General features: G+C 38.0%; 1 protein-coding gene across 18 annotated transcripts in view; it reads left to right on the top strand.

The window, feature by feature from the left end:
• ZBTB20 (zinc finger and BTB domain containing 20) overlaps positions 1-24,415 on the top strand; it is an 838,376-nt gene that overhangs the window by 228,593 nt on the left and 585,368 nt on the right. For all 18 annotated transcript variants that reach the window (XM_040224195.1, XM_040224181.1, XM_040224152.1 and 15 more), the window contains one exon: positions 273-318. The gene's annotated coding sequence lies outside the window, so the exon portion shown is untranslated. The remainder of the gene's footprint in view (positions 1-272; positions 319-24,415) is intronic.

Here is a 24,415-nt window from a genome sequence, read left to right on the forward strand (position 1 = left end):
TATTTTCATGTTAGAGACCATGGTGAGTCTTAGTCCCTTGCTGGTACTTGTTTTTGATCACACTGCTCCAGGAAGCTGTGTGTGCATATACTCACACATATGAATTTAAGGTGAACTAAAATATCCTATGGGGAAAATTCAGGTATAAAATAGCCTACTTGTTTAAGGACTACAATCTTTTCTACTTCTCTGCAGAAATTGTCTCAGCATAAATACTAGCTCCACTTCAAAAATTATTTTTACTTACAAAATATATTTGTTTTACATTTCAGAGTACCTGATAAATTACAAGTCTGTCTGTGCCCCATAGCTGCACAGGTATGTATATGAATTACCTATAGTTATGTTAATCTATATATTAGCTAGTAAGTGATTACATTTGGGGGCATTAAAATTGCTTACAGATTTCATAATGTGAAAATGTTAATTTTTGAGTACCTTCAAATATTGACAAGCATCAAAGGATATTACATTTTATATATACCTTGCATTTCACTCTGTTGTAAGAATCAAATAAACATTTCTAAGATTTGATGAAGCAGGATAATTTTAGTTACAAAGCATTCATCTTAGAAACTGGTTTATGGAACTGTTCTATTAAAGTGGCTCCTGATGTGGGATCAGAGACTATTGCGAAACTACTGTTTTTGTCACTATTGTTTTATTTTAAAACTTTTTTTGTGTTACTTCTGAGTTTGTTTTCTGTGGTGGCTGCTTTAGGTAAGGAGTAGTTGCAGATGTACTTCCTGTCTACTGCACTGTCTCAAGCACTAGAGTAATGGGAAAAAAAAAAAAAAATGTTTGCACCTGTTTGAAAACCTCAACTGTGTGGTGTTGTGGTTTCTGGGCAACAGGCAGGAATTCTCAAAAGCTTGGTTGCACCTGGTCAATTGTTGTTTGCAGCTGTGTCCTATGATTGAGTGCACAGAGAAGCTTGTTAGCGGTTTGCTTGTGCTGGTACATATTTTGTGTCCTCCAAGTTTGAAAGATTCTTGCTTGATGTAGTCCTTGAGCTATTACACTGGTTTATTATAAAACTCACTGATTCTAATTCCCAAATATTTCATCCAAATTCTTTGTTCTCAGTCTCAAATATTTTCTTAGCAACTGTTGACTGCCCTAGATAATGTGTATGCTAAGTTCTCCAAATACTTGGGGAGAGTAGATCTCTCAGGATAACTGGGTTGATAATAATTTTTGTCCTCATAGAGACATTTTCTGTTTGGCTCAATTTCACTATGTTGGCAACCCTACGATGTGAGGCTGGATGTAGTTATTGATCCATTTAGCTGAACAGATTTGAAAGCATTTGGCTATTAGTGGACACATGGGGCATATTCAGAAAATTTAAGTGATATTAAGAAAATTCAAGATGATTTCTTGATTTGTGCATGTGTCTCCATTGCAGCTGAGTGGAAGTGAGAGAGAAAATAAGGACAAATTAGATAATTATCTTTGAAAAGGAACTAAAATCCAGATGTAAAATTTAAGACTGGAATATCATCCTTTAGTTTTATCAAATCCTGAAACTGAAAGTGAAAGCCTCTCAGTCGTGTCCGACTCTGCTACTGTATGGACTATACAGTCCATGGAATTCTCCAGGCCAGAATACTGGAGTGGGTAGCCTTTCTCTTCTTCAGGGATCTTCCCAACCCAGGGATCGAAGCCAGGTCTCTCGCATTGCAGGCAGATTCTTTACCAGCTGAGCCACAAAAGAAATCCTTTATCAAATCCTAGTCACTTGATGTTTTTTCCTAAGCATTTCTGTTAGTGATGTTTCTTTTTTTTTTTTTTTTTTTTAGTGATGTTTCTTTTAGGTAACAGCTCTACAAGTTTTCTGACAAGTATCTATATTTTTAACATAGATAAGCTATTATGAACTATATCCTGTACTAGTTAGCTAATGTTCTATAAATATAATATAAAAAGTGTCAACTCAATATACAAAGCATTTAATTAAATAATTTATTTGGTAGTACCAAATTTCTGATATTGAAAACTTATTCAAATAACTTGCATTAGTCTTTTAAAAAATGCTTATGAGTTTCTATTGGTATTTAGTAACATAAAATCTTAGAGCTTGTATATCTTCTTTTATTGACCTGTTTAAATCTGTTTGTTTGTTTTTTTTAACTACCATAATATGAATTTAATTGACCTCTTTGGGAGTAAGACACATAGGTACTGAGCTAAGTATATGGGTTTCCACAGTCTCTTAATACAATGCCTTGTATGTACTAGGTGGTAAGTAAATGTTGAATGAATGCATGTATAAATAAAACATCTCTGAAAGAATAGAGACCTAGAAACTTGTCATTTGCTTTATATTTCGGATGGTCTCCATGTACTTCCTTTAGCTCACACACTGCGGATGAGATGGAGAGGAGACTACTGATAAATTCTTTCCTTAAAATGAGAAATGAATATATAAGAATTGATACTCAACACAATCAAGAACTGCCATAACACTATTTGCAATATACTTTGCATTCATTTTGCTGACTAGGAGAAAAGTCTTTACATTATCCCTATTTTACACAGAATGCCAAGGTATTCAATGACTAAGTCACTAGTCACCTTGAAAATGTTTTCAGCATAGATATAAATAAAATTCTGTATTATGTGAGCAATGCTATGTCTTTCCTAAGCCATCATTTTCTCTCTCAAACTCTCCTACCCCAACCCTATCACTATCTCAGTGAAAACACAAACTATGCAGGCTTTCTTAGGATCAGGTAGATCAGATCACATTTAAAAATTTGTGTTTTCCTAAACACAAGTAATGGGCCCTGTATTTACTGTACACATGTTTATAATTATGGTTTCTGTTATTCACTGAATTCTAATTGTAAATAAATGAAGAAAAAGCCAAGTAGAAGTAGAGTCAAAATAGTGTGTCATGACCTGCTTTAGTTAACGCCCCTCTAAAGTTCCATTAAGTATGTCACGAGGCAGTCATATAACAATGGCAGAGGTAGCAAAGTGATCCCATTGTCTGCATCAAAACATCTTTCTTAGGCATCTCAAATTCTGGTTGATGATATTCATGTGTACTATTAGGTATGGAAGTACACAATCTGTTTCCTCTGGGAACAGCTTTTCTTTCCTCTTAGTTTACACCAGTGGGTGAGAGAATATCAGGGACATTATTTTTTTCCAGAAACTTAGTGTGGTAGAATCAACTATATTCTTTTGTTAGACTAATATTAGAATTGAGAGAGAACCAAAACTATGCATTAGCTAGAATGCTAAACCAGATGATAGCAGATGCTTCAGTGACCTGTACTAGGAATACAGTTTGGAATACTCAGGAGGGAGAAATCACTAAACCCTAGGATTCCTGAGCATAACTGCAGATTTCCCCATGATTTCAGGGTTAAAGAAAGAAAAGGTTAAAGGAAGAAAATATTTATTGAGGACATAGCATTTCTAGATATAATTTCTCTTTCCCCTTCCTTGTATCCCTCTCTCCTTCATTTCCTTCCTTCCACACAATAATTGAATACATACCATTTGTTAGACACTGAGTTAGGCTAAATAGATAAAACAGGGTCCTTGCTCTCAAAGAGCACACAGAGATATGTCAGCAGAGCTCCTTTTGTCTTCACCACTTATTAGTATAGACCCAGTCAAGTTAACCTAATTTTTTTTTGTTTGCTTTGTTAGTCCTTTACAAAATTGGAAAAAATAGTAGTATCTACATTATATACTGCTGTGTTGACTTAGACATAACAACACATGTAAACTTCTTAGTTCAGGGGTTGGTATATAGCAGATGCTGAATAAATCTTAGCCCAACTACTATTATTTCCAACACTATCCCCACCACTACTACAACTTAGATGCTGAAGGAAGATCACCTATTTGCCTGAGAGCAAGTATCTTGGTCTGGACATTGTCACATTGATTGTTCTAAAAGTTCTATCTAATTACCTCTAATTTCTTTTAGAAGAAATTCTAAAAATCACATAGGGTTAGAACTTGCAGGGATCTTTAGTCAGTTTAGTCGCTCAGTCGTGTCCGACTCTGCGACCCCATGAATTGCAGCACGCCAGGCCTCCCTGTCCATCACCAACTCCCGGAGTTCACTCAGACTCACGTCCATCGAATCAGTGATGCTATCCAGAAATCTCATCCTCTGTCGTCCCCTTCTCCTCCTGCCCCCAATCCCTCCCAGCATCAGAGTCTTTTCCAATGAGTCAACTCTTCGCATGAGGTGGCCAAAGTACTGGAGTTTCAGCTTTAGCATCATTCCTTCCAAAGAACACCCAGGGCTGATCTCCTTCAGAATGGACTGGTTGGATCTCCTTGCAGTCCAAGGGACTCTCAAGAGTCTTCTCCAACACCACAGTTCAAAATCATCAGTTCTTTGGCGCTCAGCTTTCTTTATGGTCCAACTTTCATATCAGAACATGACTACTGGGAAAACCATAGCTTTGACTAGATGAAATTTTGTTGGCAAAAAATGTCTCTGATTTTAATATGCTGTCTAGGTTGGTCATAGCTTTTCATCAAGGAGTGAAACTCAACTCAAGGAGTATATACCAACACAGAGTGATTTTTATATTCCAGAGAAATGTTTATATATACATACGTTGTGTTAGTTGCTCTGTAGCATCTGACTCTTTCTGACCCATTAGATTGTAGCCCTCCAGACTCTTCTGTCCCTGGAATTCTCCAGGCAAGAATAATACTGGAGTGGGTAGCCATTCCTTTCTCTAGGGAAATCTTCCCAACCCAGGGACATAACGCTGAAGAAGCTGAAGTTGAATGGTTTTATGAAGACCTACAAGACCTTTTAGAACTAACACCCAAAAAAGATGTCCTTTTCATTATAGGGGACTGGAATGCAAAAGTAGGAAGTCAAGAAACACCTGGAGTAACAGGCAAATTTGGCCTTGGAATGTGGAATGAAGCAGGGCAAAGGCTAATAGAGTTTTGCCAAGAAAATGCACTGGTCATAGCAAACGCCCTCTTCCAACAACACAAGAGAAGACTCTACACATGGACATCACCAGATGATCAACACCGAAATCAGATTGATTATATTCTTTGCAGCCAAAGATGGAGAAGCTCTATACAGTCAACAAAAACAAGACCAGGCTCTGACTGTGGCTCAGATCATGAACTCCTTATTACCAAATTCAGACTCAAATTGAAGAAAGTAGAGAAAACTGCTAGACCATTCAGGTATGACCTAAACCAAATCCCTTATGATTATACAGTGGAAGTGAGAAATAGATTTAAGGGCCTAGATCTGATAGATAGAGTGCCTGATGAACTATGGAATGAGGTTCGTGACACTGTACAGCAGACAGGGATCAAGACCATCCCCATGGAAAAGAAATGCAAGAAAGCAAAATGGCTGTCTGGGGAGGCCTTACAAATAGCTGTGAAAAGAAGAGAAGCGAAAAGCAAAGGAGAAAAGGAAAGATATAAGCATCTGAATGCAGAGTTCCAAAGAATAGCAAGAAGAGATAAGAAAGCCTTCTTCAGCGATCAGTGCAAAGAAATAGAGGGAAAGAACAGAAGGGGAAAGACTAGAGATCTCTTCAAGAAAATTAGAGACACCAAGGGAACATTTCATGCAAAGATGGGCTCGATAAAGGACAGAAATTGTATGGACCTAACAGAGGCAGAAGATATTAAGAAGAGGTGGCAAGAATACACAGAAGAACTGTACAAAAAAGATCTTCACGACCCCGATAATCACGATGGTGTGATTACTCATCTAGAGCCAGACATCCTGGAGTGTGAAGTCAAGTGGGCCTTAGCATCACTACGAACAAAGCTAGTGGAGGTGATGGAATTCCAGTGGAGCTATTTCAAATCCTGAAAGATGATGCTGTGAAAGTGCTGCACTCAATATGCCAGCAAATTTGGAAAACTCAGCAGTGGCCACAGGACTAGAAAAGGTCAGTTTTCATTCCAATCCCAAAGAAAGGCAATGCAAAAGAATGCTCAAACTACCACACAATTGCACTCATCTCACATGCTAGTAAGATAATGCTCAAAATTCTCCAAGCTAGACTCAGCAATACATGAACCGTGAACTTCCTGATGTTCAAGCTGGTTTTAGAAAAGGCAGAGGAACCAGAGATCAAATTGCCAACATCCACTGGATCATGGAAAAAGCAAGAGAGTTCCAGAAAAACATCTATCTCTGCTTTATTAACTATGCCAAAGCCTTTGACTGTGTGGATCACAATAAACTATGGAAAATTCTGAGAGAGATAGGAATACCAAACCACCTGACCTGCCTCTTGAGAAATCTGTATGTAGGTCAGGAAGCAACAGTTAGAACTGGACATGGGACAACAGACTGGTTCCAAATAGGAAAAGGAGTATGTCAAGGCTGTATATCGTCACCCTGCTTTTTTAACTTATATGCAGAGTACATCATGAGAAATGCTGGGCTGGAAGAAACACAAGCTGAAATCAAGATTGCTGGGAGAAATATCAATAACCTCAGATATGCAGATGACACCACCGTTATGGCAGAAAGTGAAGAGGAACTAAAAAGCCTCTTGATGAAAGTGAAAGAGGAGAGTGAAAAAGTTGGCTTAAAGCTCAACATTCAGAAAACGAAGATCATGGCATCTGGTCCCATCACTTCATGGGAAATAGATGGGGAAACAGTGGAAACAGTGTCAGACTTTTATTATTGTGGGCTTCAAAATCACTGCCGATGGTGAGTGCAGCCATGAAATTAAAAGACGCTTACTCCTTGGAAGAAAAGTTATGACCAACCTAGATAGTATATTCAAAAGCAGAGACATTACTTTGCCGACTAAGGTCCGTCTAGTCAAGGCTATGGTTTTTCCAGTGGTCATGTATGGATATGAGAGTTGGACTGTGAAGAAGGCTGAGTGCCGAAGAATTGGTGCTTTTGAACTGTGGTGTTGGAGAAGACTCTTGAGAGTCCCTTGGACTGCAAGGAGATCCAACCAGTCCATTCTGAAGGTGATCAGCCCTGGGATTTCTTTGGAAGGAATGATGCTAAAGCTGAAACTCCAGTACTTTGGCCACCTCATGCGAAGAGTTGACTCTTTGGAAAAGACTCTGATGCTGGGAGGGATTGGGGGCAGGAGGAGAAGGGGATGACCAAGGATGAGATGGCTGGATGGCATCACTGACTCGATGGACGTGAAATCTGAGTGAACTCCGGGAGTTGGTGATGGACAGGGAGGCCTGGCATGCTGCGGTTTATGGGGTCACAAAAAGTCGGACACAACTGAGCGACTGAACTGAACTGAACTGATATAAATGTATGTATGTATCTATGTATTTATATATATTATTATGTATATTATATTAATATATTATATATATATTTTATAATTCTTTCAACACTCTGTTAGGTAGATGCTGTTTTGCCCATTTTACAGGTGGGAAAAAAAAACCTTACACACAGAAAGAATAAGCAATTTTTCCAAGATCATACTGCCCTAAATGTTGACTAGTAGTATTTGAACTCAGAATTCAGTCCTACCTTTTAAATGTATCAGTTTCCTAACAACTCAGTCAAAAGCCCCCAAAATACTCTGAGCATTTAAGGGATTTTTTTTTCTGTCATTAGGGTTTATGCCAAAGGACATTTTATCCATCAAAAATGGTGTATTAAGCTAATGTATAAACGTCCAACATTGACTGCCTACCTCTTCACTCCTGAATTTTGTGCTGACAGTTGTCTTTGAAGGCTGTGTTTTAGCTCTTCTGCACCTGATGAAGCTTTTGGATAGGATGGATTCTGAACATAGGCTGCATGGGTTGATTCTGGCCCCGGTTTGTGTGGATGGCGTTGAGAGCCAAGTCATGCTCAGAGTCTGCTTCTCAACACATGTGCACTCTGCTTTCCTTGTCTCTCTCTCTCTCTCCTCCTTCATCTTTGTTTTCAGTCTTAACAGGTAGTTTATGATTTTTCCCCCTTTTTTACAATATCTACCATGAGTTATTCCTTGAAAAGGAGTAAGTGTAAAGAATAACAAAATAAGGAATATCTCTGCTTATGTGAAAGCCAGTGTTGCCGTAGGTATTTACGATAAACTGGTCATCACAGCCTTGTTGTTACTCATTTACACTGAGGAGCAAGGGGCATTGTGTACCTCATTTTAAGTTTTCTATCTTACCATTGGAACAGTTTGTCCTCACTTTGAAGTCTTAAAGCAGACTTGCTCATGACCCAATTTCCCTAATAATTCTCTTAAGTAACCCTTGTACTCATTTATAAGATTTTTTTTCCACCCACTGTCTGTCTAGCCTGGTTTAAAATTTTTATATATGTACTTTTAAAAAATTGATTAGCTGGAGAGCTGCCCATTCCTCTGTGCTGTATAATAAGGATTTAAAAACTGCACACAGAATTCTGTATAGTGTAATTAAAACTGACCCACATTTGGACCTGAGTACACCAGGACTTAGCCAAACTTGCCATGAGCTGAGTTCTGGTGGCAGATGGGAACTAATGAGGACACACTCCACTCCAGAATTTCCCAGCTGCTTGGCCCCTTTTTGTACAAACAAGGTTTGGAGCGAAGTCCAGATCCCAAGAGCATGTTCTGTAAATGTGCTGAACTCAATGATTTGGGAAATGTTATCACAGAATCAGACTGTTTCAAAGTCTCCTTAAGACCTCAGCTACTCTCAGATTTTAAAGATGAAAATTCAAAGGGACCTTTTGTGTTCTCTCTCCAACCAATTTTTAATTTTGAAGTGAATTAAAATCACATTCCCCTTCCCCCCGCCCCCAACTCCAGTCTGTTTTCCTGTGCCTGGCGACAGAATGATCACGTTTATCCAAACGTGGAGATTTGCAGGTGGTTGTCTCAGGATAGACAAGGTCTCCTTGCAACCTATAGATCTCTTCAACTGGTTTGATGTCCTGGGACTATTCAGGCAGATGTAATTGAATCAGTTTGAACCAGCTGTAGCTGGCATGTGGTCTCTCAGATTGCTAGCACCTGCTTGTTTTTTTGCAACTCACTAGAGTGAAAGAAGTGCCAAAACCAGCATTGGTCTTGGAGCAGATAAAGCACTTCAAATCCTATATTCCATTCTCCTTCCAATCTAGCCACATCACCATTGGTGCCTGAATTAATAAAGCCCCTTTTCATGATTATGTCTGAGGTAAACTTTTCCTTCTCATTCTTCTCTGTGTTGAGATCCTGACAGTATTGACCATGCTAGTCCAAAAAAATAAGGGAGTATAATGGTGATCAGGTGGCTTTGAGACTCTCTTATCATTAGACAACTGAGTAGCCTGTGGTTTGCAGAATCATTTAAATGAACGTACCAAATTCATTTGCTGTTCCAACACAGTCTTATTGGCACAGAGAATGAGCAGTTAATGTATAACAAACTGTGAGCTGTTATGGAATATGATAAATACATTTGCTAAGCAGGAAGGAATATAAAATGGAACCATTTCTTTAATATAACTCTAAACTAATCGACATGGATTTCTTCAGCACTTACTAGGTATAAGAAGATGCAGTCTACTGAAAAAGGTATAGAAATTGTAGGGCATACTAAATATATATAATATATTTTTAAAAGATGTATATTTAGAATTTTAAAAAGCTTAAGTCTATTTTTGAATGCTTGTTTTCTTTATCTTCTTTGTTTGTTCCATTATTGTAACAACATATTATTTGGCAGGCTTATATTTAATTTTGAAATATTTTTGATTTACTGATGTTTAGTTTGAACCTGGAATTGATGAAGTCAACACATTTACCTAAACTTGAGAGTTTATGTAGTAAAGTTTCTTTCAGTTCAGTTAAGTCACTCAATTGTATCCAACTCTTTGTGACCCCATGGACTGCAGCACGCCAGGATTCCCTGTCCATCATCAACTCCCAGAGCTTACTCAAACTTTTGTCCATCGAGTCAGTGACACCATACAACCATGTTATCCTCTGTCATCCCCTTCTCTTCCCACCTTCAATCTTTCCCAGCATCAGGATCTTTTCCGATGAGTCAGTTCTTCCCATCAGGTGGCCAAAGTATTGGAGTTCCAGATTCAGCATCAGTCCCTCCAATGAATATTCAGGACTGATCTCCTTTAGGATGGACTAGTTGGATCTCCTTGCAGTTCAAGGGACTCTCAAGAGTCTTCTCTAACACCACAGTTCAAAAGCATCATTCTTCAGCGCTCAGCTTTCTTTATAGTCCAACTCTCACAGCTACACATGACTACTGGAAAACCATAGCTTTGACTAGATGGACTTTTGTTGGCTAAGTAATGTCTCTGCTTTTTAATATGCTGTCTAGGTTGGTCATAGCTTTTCATCCAAGGAGCAAGAGTCTTTTAATTTCATGGCTGCAGTCACCATCTACAGTGATTTTGGAGCCCCCCAAAATAAAGGCAGCCACTGTTTCCATTGCTTCCCCATCTATTTGACATGAAGTGATGGGACCGGATGCCACAATCTTAGTTTTCTGAATGTTGAGTTTTAAGCCAACTTTTTCACTCTCCTCATTCACTTTCATCAAGAGGCTCTTTACTTCTTCTTCACTTTCTGCCGTGAGTTGTGGTTTTATCTGCGTACCTGAGATTATTTTTATTTCTCCCGGCAATCTTGATTCCAGCTTGTGCTTCATCCAGCTGGGCATTTCTCATGATGTACTCTGCATATAAGTTAAGTAAGCATTCTAAAGGTTTAATAATAATCTTTTGAGATATTGTTTATGAATAATAGTAATATGAGTAAAATCTAAAAAAGTCATTTTGTTATCAGCAAATGCCTATTTTGCAAGGTATGACTGAACCTATGCTATAGATATAAAGTATATATGGTTTTTGGCTATAAGAATATTATAGTATACTTGAAGATATAGGATATAAATTAAAGTAAGATACTCAAATGTATACTCTAGACCTAGATTTGGTGAAAAATAATTGCTATAAAAGTAAAAATACTAGCACTCTAGTTGTCAAATATGACTCTGGACCCAATGTCCCCCTACTCCCCTTCATTGCCCATGAAGGACAATGAATCTATCGATGATCTCTCATGGTTCTCTCTTCCACTAGACCAGAACTTGGTCTAATACTCTCCTGAGGACAACACTTCAGCTAACTTACGATGGCAGTTGATTTAAGATGAAACCCATTTTTATCACTGAACAAGTCATTAAGTACTAAATATTTTAGTGGAAATAAGAGCCCAGTGAGCTGCAAGTAAAGCAGGATTTGAGCTAGGCCTTGAAATAACATGAAACGTAGGATTTATTTGGTTAGAACATTATACTTACCTAAAAAGAAACAAGAATTTAGGAAACACTCTATAACCTAGTCATTACTAATACTGTTGAATCATTTGCTTCTTAGTAACAATGTTCTTTCCTCTGTGACAAAGATTTAATATTAATTTATAAAATAATTGTTTCATGCTGATCCATGTTCAACATCACCTTTTTGTTTTCTTTTTTATTCATTGATTCATTCAATGCAAATAGTTCTAGCTATTGACATAACTGTATTCGTTTTCCACCTGATTCTATGAATACCATAATCATCTACTGCTACTGCTAAGTCACTTCAGTCGTGTCCGACTCTGTGCAACCCCGTAGACGGCAGCCCATCAGGTCCCCTGTCCCTGGGATTCTCCAGGCAAGAACACTGGAGTGGGTTGCCATTTCCTTCTCCAATGCATGAAAGTGAAAAGTGAAAGTGAAGTCGCTCAGTCGTGTCTGACTCTTAGTGACCCCATGGACTGCAGCCCACCAGGCTCCTCTGTCCATGGGATTTTCCAGGCGAGAGTACTCTGGCAGCATAACTTCATACTCCGTTTCTACCTTTATGTGTCCTCCCCCTCTGTGTGCATCTCTCTGTTCTCTCCTCTTCTTATAAGAACACCAGTCATTGGATTAAATGACTTGAACCTTAAATCCAAGATGATTTCATCACAAGATCCTTAACTAGTTATATCTACAAATGCCCTGATTTCCATAAATGTCAGACTCTGAGTTTCTAGATAGACATGAAAATTTGGAGGATATATTCAACATACTACAGAGTGTAACTTAAATTTTCTGTAGTAAATAACTACAGAATGCTTATTTGTACACTTACACATTAATTCTTTCTCTCCTCTGTAGTTGACGAAATATATCTGTTCAGCATTTGTAAAATACTTGCTGCATTTAGACTTCGGAGTTTTTATGGATGTAGTTGAATCATGAGTACATTCTCTTTCATACTCTTAAACTACTGAAATTTCCCCTTCATTATAGATGCTGAACTTAAGGCATAGAAGAAATAATCAACAGAGTTATAGTTCCTTCACAGATGCAGTACAAAATTAAAAACTGACTTTGGTATGTCCAAATTTTCTGTGAATCTGTGTGTGTTGAGATACTAAATATATTTTTAAGGTCCATAGTATTTTCAAGTAACTTTCAGTTCACTCAGTTCAGCCACTCAGTCATGTCTGACTCTTTGAGACTCCATGAACTGCAGCATACCAGGCCTCCTTGTCCATCATCAACTCCTGGAATTTACCCAAACTCATGTCCATTGAGCCGGTAATGCCATCCAGCCATCTCATCCTCTGTCATCCCTTTCTCCTCCCACCTTCAATCTTTCCCAGAATCAGGGTCTTTTTCAATAAGTCAGTTCTTCTTATCAGGTGGCCAAAGTATTGGAGTTTCAGCTTCAGCATCAGTCCCTCCAATGAACACCCAGGACTGATCTCCTTTAGGAGGGACTGGTTGGATCTCCTTGCAGTCCAAGGGACTCTCAAAAGTCTTCTCCAACCACAGTTCAAAAGCATCAATTCTTCTGCGTTCAGCTTTCTTTATAGTCCTACTCCCACATCCATACATGAGTACTGGAAAAACAATAGCCTTGAGTAGATGGACCTTTGTTGGCAAAGTAATGTCTCTGCTTTTTAATATGCTGTCTAGGTTGATCATAACTTTCCTTCCAATCACCAAGTATCTTGTAATTTCATGGCTAGAGTCAATATCTGCAGTGATTTTGGAGCCCAAAAGAATAAAGTCAGCCACTGTTTCCACTGTTTCCCTATCTATTTGCCATGAAGTGAAGGGACCGGATGCCATGATCTTAGTTTTCTGAATGTTGAGCTTTAAGCCAGATATTTTACTCTCCTCTTTCACTTTCATCAAGAGGCTCTTTAGTTCTTCTTCACTTTCTGTCCTAAGGGTGGTGTCATCTGCATATCTGAGGTTATTGATATTTCTCCTGCCAATCTTGATTTCAGCTTGTGCTTCATCCAGCCCAGCGTTTTTCATGGTGTACTCTGCATATAAGTTAAATAAGCAGGGTGACAATATACAGCCTTGATGTACTCCTTTTCCTATTTGGAACCAGTCTGTTGTTCCATGTCCAGTTCTAAACTGTTGCTTCCTGACCTGCATACAGGTTTCTCAAGAGGCAGGTCAGGTGGTCTGGTATTCTCATCTCTTTCAGAATTTTCCACAGTTTGTTGTGATCCAGAGTCAAAGGCTTTGGCATAGTCAATGAAGCAGAAGTAAATTTTTTTCTGGAGTTCTCTTGCGTTTTCAATGATCCAGCTGATGTTGGCAATTTGATCTCTGCCTTTTCTAAATCCAGCTTGAGCATCTGGAAGTTCTCAATTCATGTACTGTTAAAGCCTAGCTTGGAGAATTTTGAACATTGCTAGCATGTGAGATGAGTGCAATTGTTCAATAGTTTGACCATTCTTTGGCATTGCCCCTCTTTGGGATAGGAATGAAAACTGACCTTTTCCAGTCCTGTGGCCACCGCTGAGTTTTCCAAATTAGCTGGCATATTGGGTGCATATTTCACAGCATCATTTTTTTTAGGATATGAAATAGCTCAGCTAGAATTCTATCACCTCCACTAGCTTTGTTCATAGTGGTGCTTCCTAAGGCCCACTTCACTTCGCATTCTAGGATGTATGGCTCAAGGTGAATGATCACACCGTCATGGTTCTTTTTTGTATAGATCTTTTCTTCTGTGTATTCTTACCACCTCTTCTTAATATCTTTTGCTTCTATTAGTTCCATACCATTATCTGTCCTTTATTGTGCCCATCTTTGCATGAAATGTTCCCTTGCTGATTGTCGTGAAGAGATCTCTAGTCTTTCCCTTTCTGTTGTTTTCCACTATTTCTCTGCATCAGTCACTTAGGAAGGCTTTCTTATCTTGCCTTGCTATTCTTTGGAACCCTGCATTCAGATGGATATATCTTTCCTTTTCTCCTTTGCCTTTTGCTTATCTTCTTTTCTCAGCTATTTGTAAGGCCTCCTCAGACAATCGTTGTGCCTTTTTACATTTCTTTTTCTTGGGGATGGTCTTGGTCACTGCCTCCTGTATGATGTCATGAACCTCTGTCCATAGTTCTTCAGGCACTCTGTCTATCAGATCTAATCCCTTGAATATTTGTCACTTCCACTGTATAATCGCAAGGGATTTGATATAGGTTGATATAGGTCATACCTGAGTGGTCTAGTGGTTTTCCCTACTTTCTTCAATTTAAGTCTGAATTTGGCAATTCAGAGTTCGTGATCTGAGCAAAGTCAGTTCCTGGTCTTGTTTTTGCTGACTCTATAAAGCATCTCCATCTTTGGATGCAAAGAATATAATGAATCTGATTTTGGTATTGACCATCTGGTAATGTCCCTGGGTAGAGTCTTCTCTTGTGCTATTGAAAGAGGGTGTTTGCTATGACCAGTGCATTCTCTTGGCAAAACTGTTAGCCTTTGCCCTGTTTCATTTTGTACTCCAACGGCAAACTTGACTGTTATTCCAGGTATCTCTTGACTTCCTAATTTGCATTCCAGTTCCCTATGATGAAAAGGACATTTTTTTTTTTTTTTTTGCTGTTAATTCTAGAAGGTCTTGTATGTCTTCATAGAACCATTCAACTTAAGTTTCTTCAGCATTAATGATTGAGTCATAGACTTGGATTACTATGATAGTGAATGTTTTGCCTTGGAAATGAACAGAGATCATTCTGTTGTTTTTGAGGTTGCACCCAACTACTTCATTTCAGACTCTTTTGTTGACAATGAGGGCTACTCAATTTCTTCTAAGGGATTCTTTCCCACAGTAGTAGATATAATGGTCATCTGAATTAAATTCACCCATTCCAGTCCATTTTATTTCACTGATTCCTAAACTGTCAATGTTCACTCTTGCCTGACTATTATGTGTGTAGGGGAGGAAAAAAAAAAGAGAAATTAATAAGATATGTCTAGAAAGCAGCTATTCCTTCCAGGGTGGAATTACTAGATGGCCCTCTTGTAAATGAAATTCTGCCTCTTCGAGAATGCAGTATGAATTTTCCAGGATCTACTGGAAATACAAGGATTTCATGTTTTTTTAGTAATACAATGGGCATATAGTAAGTTTTTGGAATTGGTACTAGAAGTTGTGGGGCTTCCTAGGTGGAGCAGAGATAAACCCATCTGCCTGCCAGTTCAAGAGATGCAAGAGATGCAGGTTCGATCCCTGGGTTTGAAAGATCTCCTGGAGGGCACGGTAATCTATTCCAGTATTCTTGCCTGGAGAATTTCATGGACAGAGGAGCCTGCTGGGCTATAATCCGTAGCATCACAAAGAGTTGGACATCACTGAATGATTGAGCAGAAAACACTATAGGCTATTTAGGAAGTACAGCAGAGGAAAAAAAAAAAAAAACAAGAATGGCTGGGGAAGTGGAGAGGGTCATTGATGGACTTCCTGTGGAAATAACGCTTGAACTAGGAGCAGGAAAATATAAAGAAGCCAGTCAGGGAAAAATCTGGAGTACAAGAAATTCGATCTCTAAATTCTTACAGGTTGCTAAGTGTTGTGCGCACAAGGTGTGTGTGTGTTAGAGTAGTCAGGTAAGGGGATGTGTGTCCTGTCTGTCCACTATTAACAATGTAAAATTAAAATGTCTGTTTCAAGGGCTTCCAGTTGACCCTCCTCTTCATCCTGATAGTAAACACAGCAAAAATACGCATTCAGGAATGGATTAAAGAAGCTTAACTATTTCTTCCTAAAATCTTGCAAACTTCTTATTTGTGAAAGCCAAAGTTAGTTAAGCTACAAAGAGAGGGACTGGATTTATTGTTATTCTTAGCTCCCTTTGTTAGTTCCATCACCTGCTTTGATCTCAAGGGTTAGTAGAGGAGCCACACGAATTCTTGATCATTTCTCCCTTTGCCAAATTATCTTTTCTAGGAGTAATATCATACCCTTTCCTCTTTTTCTGTATATTAAGGCCATAAATGAAAATGGAAAATCAAATGGAATTTCCTTAGATTTAATTTTTTTAAACTATTAGTCTTATAAGTGTGTGCTTAGTGCTTAGTTGCTCAGTCGTGTCCGACTCTCTGTGACCCCATGAACTGCAGCCCACCAGGCTTCTCTGTCCATGGGGATTCTTAAGGCAAGAATACTGGAGTGGGTTGCCCTGTCCTGCTCCAAGGAATCTTCCCAACGCAGGGATCGGACTCAGATCTCCTACATTGCAGGCAGATTACTTTACCAGGGAAGTCTTGTAATTAGGTTGCTGCTGCTGCTGCTAAGTCGCTACAGTCGTGTCCGACTCCACAGACAGCAGCCCACCAGCCTCCTTCATCTCTGGGATTCTCCAGGCATGAATACTGGAGTGGGTTGCCATTTCCTTCCCCAGTGCATGCATGCATGCTAAGTCTCTTCAGTGGTGTCTGACTCTCTGTGACCCCATGGACAGCAGTCCAACAGGCTCCTCTGTCCACGAGATTCTCTAGGCAAGAATACTGGAATGGGTTCCTATGTCCTTCTCCATATAATTAGGTTAAGCTATAACTTTTTAGGAATATGTAGTTATCTTTCCCTGGTATCTCAGCTGGTAAAGAATCTGCCTAGAATGCAAGACTCAAGTTCAATTCCTAGGTCAGAAGGATATCCTGGAGAAGGGATAAGCTACCCACTCTAGTATTCTTGAACTTCCCTCATGGCTCAGATGGTAAAGAATCCACCTGCAATGCAGGAGACCTGGGTTTGATCCCTGGGCTGGAAAGATCCCCTGGAGGAGGGCATGGCAACCCACTCCAGTTTTCTTGCCTAGAGAATCCCCATGGACAGAGGAGCCTGGTGGCTATAGTCCATGGGGTCCCAAAGAGTTGGACATGATTGAGCAAGGAAGCACACAACACAGTTATCTTTACATTTGAATTGCACACAAGAAATCTGTTCTCATCTTTACCTTCATTCTCAAGCAGGAATTTCTCCAAATACTTCATTCAAAATTAAATTGTTTATCTATAACTAGACAAGAATATGTGGTAGTAAATTATTGAAATTGATGAAATTTGATTGAATTTTTCTGAGTTTAATGTGTCTAATCAACATTACACTCAGGGCGTTATTATTGCCCGTTGCTTGCTGCTATAACAGATTACAGTATTACCAGGACCCAGGATGATACTGTATGAAAAACTGCACAATGAAATACACACTCTATTGTGAGTATTTGAAAAATAGAGCAGAATAACACTTTCAGAAATGTGTTTTTTGATGAGCAGATTTACATTTTTTTGACTAGAGAAACTAAGAACCTCTCAGTATAAATTTTGATAGGCTTTGCATTCGTGCATGCTCAGTCGTGTCTGACTCTGGAACTCCATGAACTGTAGTCTGCCAGGCTCCTCTGCCCATGGAATTCTTCAGACAGGAATACTGAGTGTACTTCCTTCTTAAGAGGATCTTCCAGACCCAGGGATCGAACTGGTATTTTATGCATCTCTTACATTCGCAGATGGATTCTTTACCACTGTGTTGATAGACTTTACGTACATTCTAATTTATAAACCAAATTGTGGTGTGATTGATAACACAAATTGTTAGCAGTTATACCATTGAATATTATCACACAAATTCCCATAGTTTTGTTTTTATCATGATAACAGAAAGCAAAAATAAAGGCAAGAGCTACTTCCTTTTCAGAAATACTACAGTGCACAATTTTTATTATGTAACTGAATTAACCATTCAATTTGTCATCCAACCATGACTGAGATTTTGCTTTTACAAACAGCTATCCAAGTGTCAAGAATATTAAGTTGTAATGGAAGAAGGCCATTATCATACCGAAGCTTCAAATATCATAAATAAAAAAATACCAATTACATTTTTTTATAACTTGTAAGCATGCACTATAATGTCATAGAAAATCACAAACCTGTTAAAGAGCATTTGTGATAATATATACCTGAATTGTAAACCAGTTTTGAAATTTTGTTCTACTCAAGTTGTGTATCTGAAAATATATATCAAGAATAGATTCAAGAAGACTCCAGGGCCAATGGAGATTCCCAGGTGGCACAGTGGTAAAGAATCCATCCACCTGCCAATACAAGAGACACAAGAGATGCAGATTCAATCCCTGGGTCGGGAAGATTCCCTGAAGTAGGAAATGGCAAGCCACTCCAATTCTTGACTGGAAAATTCCATAGGCAGAGGAGCCTGGTGGGCTGCAGTGCATGGGGTTGCAAAGAGTCAGACATAACTGAGCAACTGATCAGGCACACATGCAGCAGGGCCAATATTAAAATTTGACAATGAATTCTATAAAAAATACAGTTCTCATTAGTCTCATTGGTGTGTTTCAATACCTTTGCAGAACTAAACTGTAGAGACCTAGAAGCACAACTTGTGCAATGGGTATAGTATTTAGGACATTATTTAGTTTTTTCAGCTTATGAAGATTTTCACCACACACGTTGTCTCCTGTTTTCATGAAAACATGATTACAGTCCATCAAAAAAGTACCAAGTAGATATTTATTCATTGTGGTAGCTACAGATGCTCAAAATAGATGTTTAAATCTCAAACATTTTTCCCACTCTTCTGTATTAGATTGTTGTTGTTCAGTCGCTAAGCCATCTCTGACTCTTTGCATCCGCATGGACTGCAGCATACCAGGCTCACCTGTCTCTCTGAGTTTGCTCATATTCATGTCCATTGATTCAGTGTTGCTGTCTAACCCTCTCATTCTCTGCTGTCCTCTTCTGTGTTATATTATTAAGATGTAGAAGTATAAACTGTTAGATCTATAAGAAAATTTGCATTATCTTTTTAGTATAATCTAGTTATCTACAGATGAAGAAATGGAAACACAGTGAAATTGAATAGGACTAGACAAGTACAGAATGGAGAACTGAGTAAAGCAGTACTCTTTACTTCCATCTTCACCAATTTTGCTTCACTTTTCACCATCGACAACAATTTTTCTGCTGTCTTTATTTTTAAAATGCATGCGCATGGTGAAAATTTTTAAAAGTAAAATGGCCCACAAAGATGTAAAATGAGAAATATGTTTTTACCAATTTAAAGTGCTATTACTAGAAATAGACAGATTCAAGTGTATATGTACAAAAATGTACCTAATATGCCTGCATTTTAAAAATGAACAAGAGTCACATCATTTAGGCTTTCTTTCTATTTTGCTTTCTTTTTAGTACTATATCTTAGAGATTTTATAGAATTTACATTACAGTATATTATGCTATGTCATCTTTTTTATAGCTTCATAATATTTCCATTCTATGAGTGTAACAAAATGTATTTAACCATGGTCTAACTTATGGATACTTGGTTATTTTCAATTTTTTCCCTCTTCATAAAACATTACAATAAACAGCCTTCTAAATATATCTTTAATTATTCTAATGTATGTGCACAGTGTCTCAGTCGTGTCCGACTCTGTGGACTGTAGCATGCCAGCCTCCTCTGTCCATGGAGTTTTACAGGCAAGATTACTGGAGCGGGCTGCCAGGGGATATTCCTGACCCAGGGATTGAACCTGTGTCTCTTGTATCTCCTTCATTGGCAGACAGATTCTTTACCATTAGCATCACCTGAGAAACCCATTCTAAAGTATACATAATATAATTTCCTAGGTATACATTTGTAATTAAAATTTTGATAGCTTTTACAAATTTTCTTTTAAAAACATAATTCTAATATATACTTCTGCCAACAGTGTAGGAGAATACCTACTTTCTTGCACCCTTATCAATACTTGGCTTTAACAAATTTTTGTTCTAATTTGAAAAGAGAAAATGATATTTAATCACTGTGTTGATTTGTATTTATTTATTTATTAGTAGAGCTAAACACCATTTAAAAATTTTGCTGTCAAAATTGTGAGTGGCTGTTAAATGCTTCCTATTTTTCTATTGTTTTATTTTTTCTATTGATTTGTATAACCTCCTCATATATGGAAAATAACCATATTAGGTTTTAAATTATTTCTCAGCTTTTAATTTACTTTTTGACTTTTGTGTTATGGTCTTTTTACATACCAGCCTTTATCAATCGTTTCTTTTATGATGTAGAAAATACATAGAAAAATTACCCATATTTTCTTCTAGGACATTTGTAATTTGGTCTCTTTTAAATTTTATATCCTTAATTCAACAAAATTTTATTTTTATATACTATTTTTTAAAAAATATTAATATGTTTTGAGGAATTAAAATAAATGTTTTTTATTGTATCACTTGAAAAAACAGACTGAGTTTTTTCTTTCTTTCTTTTTTTTTTTTTTTGGCCCCTGAGTACCTCAGAAAGGCAGAGTTCAGCACTTCAATTAAAAAAAAAAAATTGGCAGAGTGAGAACTGAATGTCAAAATTGACCTATTTTTCTTTATCAATCACTAATGTCTATTGTATATGACATACAAAAATCCCAAGAAACTTTTTTACTTTTGAGAATAAATTATTATATTTAGATAATCTAAGCAATGATTAAATCAGTGAAAGTATCATAGAATAAATCAAAGCCCTAGCAAGACACTTTTAACAGCAATTTCAATTCATATGGTAATGTTAATTTTACTTAGGAAAAGCACTTACTTCTCAGTAAGAACCTATAGCTGTACAAGTAAAATAAAAATGTAAATGTTCTAATTTAAGCAGGATGTAGTAGCCTGGTGATGAATAAATGTATCTGTTCCTTGAAAAGTTTACTTCAAATCATCATCATCCCTAAAAGACGATTACTTTGAATGGTTTTTGTTAGCTTGCAAAGCAGCTTGGAAACTCTTAAGAGTTCTGATAGCTGACATCTTTGTATGGTTTGTAAATAAGTAAAGGAGCCATTCAGTTAGAAAATTGAATATTTGTCAATAAAAGAACAATACTCAGTTTCCATGTGCGTGCCCTAATTCACTTCAGCCATGTCTGACTCTTTGCAACACTGTAAACTGTAGAACACCAGGCTACTCTGTCCAGGGGATTTTCCAGGCAAGAATACTGGATTGGGTAGACATGCCCCACCTCCAGGAGCTCTTCCCCACCCAGGGATAGAACCCGTGTCTCTTATCTCTCCTGCATAGGCAGGCAGCTTCTTTACCACTAGTGCCACCTGGGAAGCCCATATTCAGTTTGAAAGTGAAAGTGAAGTCGCTCAGTCGTGTCCGACTCTTTGCGACCCCATGGACTGTAACCCATCAGGCTCCTCTGTCCATGGGATTTTCCAGGCAATAGTACTGGAGTGGATTGCCATTTCCTTCTCCAGTGGATCTTCCCAACCCAGGGATCGAACCCAGGTCTCCCACATTGTAGACAGACGCTTTACAGTCTGAGCCACCAGGGAAGTAACATCTATTATATTTATGACTAAAATTGATTAGGAAAGAAGTATGTGTGCATGCTCGTTTACTCAGTCATGTCTGACTCTTTGCGACTCCATGGACTGTAGCCTGCCAGGCTCCTCTTTCCGTGGAGTTTTCCAGACAAGAATACTGGAGTGAGTTGCCATTTCCTTCTCCAGGGTATATTATGGACCTGTGGATTGAACCCAAGTCTCTTTCCTCTCCTGCATTGGCTGGTGGATTCTTTACCACTGTGCCACCTGGGAGAGAAGTAAGGACAGATGAAATGTGAATCTGTGAGGGAGAGTAATAGACTATTCTCTTTTTTTCATTATAAAAGTAACAGAGCATCATAGTAAAACTATTTGGAAAACATGAAAATGCAGAAAGAAGACAATAAAATCGCTCTTCATGTTTATGAACATTTGTTTCTGTTAATAAATGATTTTTCTCTGGCATGATTTTCTTTTTGGTTATATAATATTCCATATGGTGGATGTGTTAAATTATTTTAGTCCATTTCTTATTCCTGGACTTGAAGTTGCTTCTGGTTTTTCTCTATTACAGATAACCTATTTATTAATATCATTGTGTACACATTCTTATGAACATCCCTGATTATGTCCTTAGGACAAGTTACTATATGTAGAATACTTGAGTTAAAGATACACACATTTTTCAAGTTTTTAATGCATCAGTTATACCACTTACACATTGCTGTGGCTTCAGAAGCAGTCTCATAGAGTGTATGCTTTTGCTCATATTCTATCAGTTCTTGGTATAACTCTATGTGGTTCACAGAAAAGCTCTCAGTGGTCTGGGAAGCGTGAGTACAAAGAGGCGGGAAGAAGTGAAGCAGAGTTGAGAGCCATTTTTGTTAAAGAAATGTGGGAGGCTATTGCAGGCTTTGGAGAGCAGCTTTCTCCAAAGCAAACTTGCACTTTTGGAGACAGCTCAGATTCTGCATGTTAACTTGCTATAGTTCCCACATCCCTATTTGCTTTGACTCAGTGACCCGACCCTTCAGGCACACCTCATGTATTCAGTGATTGAGACCACTTACTCATACTAATCATTGCACACAGAAAATACATTAAAAAATTTGTATTCATTACTCAATATATTTTGCTCCTCAAGTGTCATGAAACATTCAGGGTATATTAACTGGCAAATCCACACCTGGAGTATATTACTGAGCTTTAGAAACTGTTAATTTAAAAATCAAATATTTAATTTTGAGGGAAAAAATCAGTTTTGGATTTTAAGCATATATATCATCTTTCATTTTGGCCCAATTAACCCAGCAGGTGTGTGCAAATTAGGTCACTACTTTGTCACCGTGGTAACATGCTTTGGGGAGGTGGATCTTAACTACCTCCAGCACAGGGGATGTTGGCTGAGTAAGTATTAAGAGATGCTTTACAAATAAACAAGGCACAATTTAATACATTAGAGTATAGAAAATAGGTCTGGTGCTAGGTACCAAGAGATAATCTTCCATGGCATGAAAACAAGTACTACCTCAAATTTATATTAACTAAAGAGATCTAATGAGCTGCAGAAATAGAACTTTCAAGACTTACAATCTCTGATAGGACAGTAAAACTTACTGACGATCACTCAGAAGGTGATTGTCCCATTTTCCCATTGAGTAAAGAGTTTAGAAGACAGATCAGGTTCCCTATAGTTTAAGGACATTTTTAGAAATAAGCTGTGGTTTTCAGGGTGTCAACACCTTCCTGCTTACTCATTCCAGTGACTAAAATCTAGTCAGGGTTTTTAAAAGGACAGTGTCTAAACATTTCTTTTAAGTGCTATTTTTTTTATCATTATTCATAACTGCTTATGGGTTAAGAAGTTGGCAGACTTGGTCTATGCCAGCACTCCAGCATTAATACAAGTCTCTAACTCAGGCTTCTTCTCACCAGGTGGAAAAAGCAGACATGCTTCAAGATTGCTGGTAGAGATTGTGCAATCTGTTGGGTTGCTGAAGGTTCCAAATCATGTGGGTATTCTGCAGCCCCACAGAGTGGTAGAATTTCTTCACTTATCCCTGACAAGTTCACACCTCTTTTGGTCATTAAAATTGTAAGCAGAAAACAGGCCACATTAGTGATATTAAATGTATTTCCAAAGAAGTACATCTCCTCGGACCTCTTTCAGCACTCAGTCACAAATGATATTTCCATTAAGCCTATGTCACCAGTTCATATGCAGCTTTATGTTTTTCAGTTTGCCCTAAATGCTGCCTTATATTTGCATCACTTGTTCTCATTTTGAAGTATTTTTGTATTTTGTATTTTTTTGTGATATTTTACATATGGGGTTTCAAAAACTTGAATCCCTCTCGTGTTTGTTTTCAGTTGATTGTAACTTCAGTTTTATTACTTATTTCTTGCGTTTTCAGTAGTTAATATTTACAAAACACCCGACTAGACTCTTCAAGACTCCTCCCCCCAATCTCCCTCTCTGCGTCAAGGATGAGAGGCACACAGAAGAGGCCAGGTGACTTGTGACTTAGCCTGTGTCACGGAGTATGTGAATTCACTTTCAAATGAGAAGTTTGGAGACTCACAAAGGGATCCTTGCTAAGTGGAAAAACAGTTGACTCAAGCACTCTTTTACCTCTAACTTCTTTTTCACCAGCACAAACTCCCTCCCTGTATTCAAGACTTCTTTTCTCATCTACTCCTCAGTGGACACTGAAAAAAAATTCTTTTAAAGAGCTGGTTCATAACATAAAAGCCTGAAGTCTCAGTTAAACCTGTTAACTTGCTAAGGGTAAGGGTATGTATTGTTCACTGGAGAACAGAATGCTATATTCTCCCAGATC

Source organism: Oryx dammah, unplaced genomic scaffold (genome assembly GCF_014754425.2).
Source record: "Oryx dammah isolate SB20612 unplaced genomic scaffold, SCBI_Odam_1.1 HiC_scaffold_2, whole genome shotgun sequence".
In the NCBI taxonomy this organism is placed as follows: domain Eukaryota; kingdom Metazoa; phylum Chordata; class Mammalia; order Artiodactyla; family Bovidae; genus Oryx; species Oryx dammah.